Genomic DNA, 2,918 nt, shown 5'->3' on the forward strand with positions numbered 1-2,918 from the left:
TTGAAATGTATTACACTTTTCTCTATTTACTTGAACACCATGCATTTTATTTTAAATTCACTGTCTGATATCATCCATATCTTGAAGCATCTGAAGCATATGTAGGTCAATTTTTATTATTTTGCTTGTCAATTGATGTTCTCCTATTTAGTCCTTTTATTAAGGATGCCTTCTAATATTTTGTTAAATGCCAGGCATTGTGTATGAAAAATAGTTCAGATTCTTTTTATTTTGGGGGTACATGTGTTAACTTAGTATATTCATATAATTTATGAAGATCAAATCAGTGTACTTAGGCTATCTATCATCTTAAATATTTGTCTTTTCTTTATCTTAGAAACATTCAAATTATTCTCTTCTAGCTATTGACATGTACAATTGATTGTTTTCATCCATTAATCAGTTTCTCTTCGCCCCACCCCCCTTTCTCCTATATTTCCCACCTTTGGTAACCACCAATCTACTCTCTATCTTCATGAGATCCACTTTTTTAGCTCTCACATAGGAGTGAGGGCATGTGATATTTACCTTTATGTGCTTGGCTTATTTCACTTAACATTAATGACCTCCAGTTCCACCCATGTTACTGCAAATGACAGCATTTAATTCTGTCTAATTTTTATGAATGAATAATATTCCATTACGTATATACACTACATTTTCTTTATCCATTCATCCACTGATGGGCACCTAGGTTGAGTCTATTTTTTGGCTATTATGAACAGTGCGGCACTAAATAAGGAAAAGTAGATATCTTTTGATCTGTTTATTTCCTTTCTTTTGGATATATAACCAGTAGTGAAATTGCTGGGTCATATGGTAATTCTATTTTCATTTTTAAAAGGCTCCATACTGTTTTCCATAGTGTCTGTATTAATTTGTATTCCAACAACAGTTTATGAGGCTCCCCTTTCCTCACATCCTCTTCGGTATCGCCTTCGGTTATTGCCTATCTTTTTGATAAAAGCCATTTTAACTGGGATGAGATGGTATCCCATTTGATATTGATTTGCATTTCTCTGTTAATTAGCTATGTTGAGCATTTTCTCATATACCTGTTGGCCATTTGTATGTCTTCTTTTGAGAAATATCTATTCAGATCTTTTGCCCATCTTTTAATTGGATTATTATTATTATTATTTGCTATTGAGTTGTTTGAGTTCCTTGCATATTTTGGTTATTAATCCCTTGTCAGATGGGTAGTTTGCAAATATTTCCTCACATTCTGTGGGTGGTCTCTTCACTTTGTCTATTGTTTCCTTTGCTGTACAAAAGCTTTCTAGCTTGAAGTATCCCATTTGCCTGTTTTTGCCTTGGTTGCCTGTGCTTTTGAGGTCTCACGCAGAAAATCTTTGTCCAGATCATTGTCCTAGAATTCCTCAATGTCTTATTCTAGAGTTTCACAGTTTAAGACCTTAGATTTAAGCATTTAATCCACTTTGATTTGATTTTTGTATATAGTGAGAGATAAGAGTCTAGTTTCATTCTTTTGCATATGGATATCCAGTTTTCCCAAAACCATATATCGAAGAGATTGTCCTTTCCTCATTGTATGTTCTTGGTACCTTTTTCAAAGATGAATTGAATGTAAATGAGTGGATTTATACCTCAGTGCTCTATTCTGTTCCATTGTCTATGTATCTATTTGTTGCTAGTACCACGCTGATTTCATTATCACAGCTTTGTAGTAAATTTTTGAAGTCAGGTAGTGTGTGCCTCCAGCTTTGTTCTTTTTGCTCAAGATTTCTTTGGTTATTTTGGATCTTTTGTAGTTCTCTGTAAATTTTAAGATGTTTTTTCTATTTCTGTGAAGAATGTCATTGATATTTTAATAGAGATTGTATCAAATCTGTAAGTTGTTTTGGGTAATATTGCCATTTGAACAATATTAGTTCTTCCAATCCATGAGTATGGAATATCTATCCATTTTTTTGTGTCCTCTTTAATTTTATAGTTTTCCCTATACAGATGTTTCCCTGCTTTGGTTACATTGATTCCTACATATTTTATATTCTTTGTAGCTATTATAAATAGGATTGGTTTCTTGATTTCTTTTTCAGATTGTTCAGTGTTGGCGTATATAACTGCTACTGATTTTTTTATGTTGATTTTGTATCCTTCAACTTTACTGAATTCATTTATCAGTTCTAAAAGTTTTTTTTTGTGGTCTTTAGGTTTTCCTAAGTATAACATCATGTTATCTATAAATGAGGATAATTTGACTTCTTTCATTTCAATTTGGATGTCCTTTCTTTCTTTTGCCTAATTGCTCTGGCCAGGACTTCCAGTATTGTGTTGAATAAAACTGGTGGAAGTGGGCATCTTTGTCTTGTTTCAGATCTTAGAGGAAAGGCCTTCAATTATTGTCATTCAGTGTGATGTTAGCTATAGGTTTGTCATATGTGGCCTTTATTATGTTGAGTTATGTTCATTCTATACTCAGTTTGTTGAAGATTTTTATCATAAAAAATGTTGAATTTTATTGTATGCTTTTTCTGCATCCATTGAGATGATTATATGGTTTTTGTTCTTGTTTCTGGTAATGTGATATATCGTGTTTGTTTATTTGCAAATGTCAAATCATCCTTGCATCCCTGGTATGAATCCCACCTGATCATGGAGAATGATATTTTTAATGTGTTGCCAAATTCAGCTTGCTAGTGTTTTGTTGGGGATTTTTGCGTCCATGTTCATCAGTGATATTGGACTGTAATTTTCTTTTTTGTTGTGTCCTTGTCTGGAATTGGTATCAGGGCGATGTTGGCTTCATAGAATGACTTTGGAAATATTCTTTCTTCTTCCATTTGTTTGAAGAGTTTGAGTAAAATTGGTATTAGTTCTCTTTCCCAGACAAAAAAAAGCTGAGAGAATTTACTACCACCAGACCCATATTATAAGAAATGCTAAAGAGAATTCTT

The 2,918-nt window shown here is 32.8% G+C and overlaps 1 protein-coding gene across 1 annotated transcript in view; it reads right to left on the bottom strand.

Annotated features, from left to right (window-relative positions):
- Window positions 1-2,918, bottom strand: part of CLEC12A (C-type lectin domain family 12, member A) — a 45,730-nt gene that overhangs the window by 42,619 nt on the left and 193 nt on the right. The gene's annotated exons all lie outside the window — the stretch shown is intronic.

Source organism: Propithecus coquereli, unplaced genomic scaffold (genome assembly GCF_000956105.1).
Source record: "Propithecus coquereli isolate 6110/MARCELLA unplaced genomic scaffold, Pcoq_1.0 Scaffold380, whole genome shotgun sequence".
Taxonomy (NCBI): domain Eukaryota; kingdom Metazoa; phylum Chordata; class Mammalia; order Primates; family Indriidae; genus Propithecus; species Propithecus coquereli.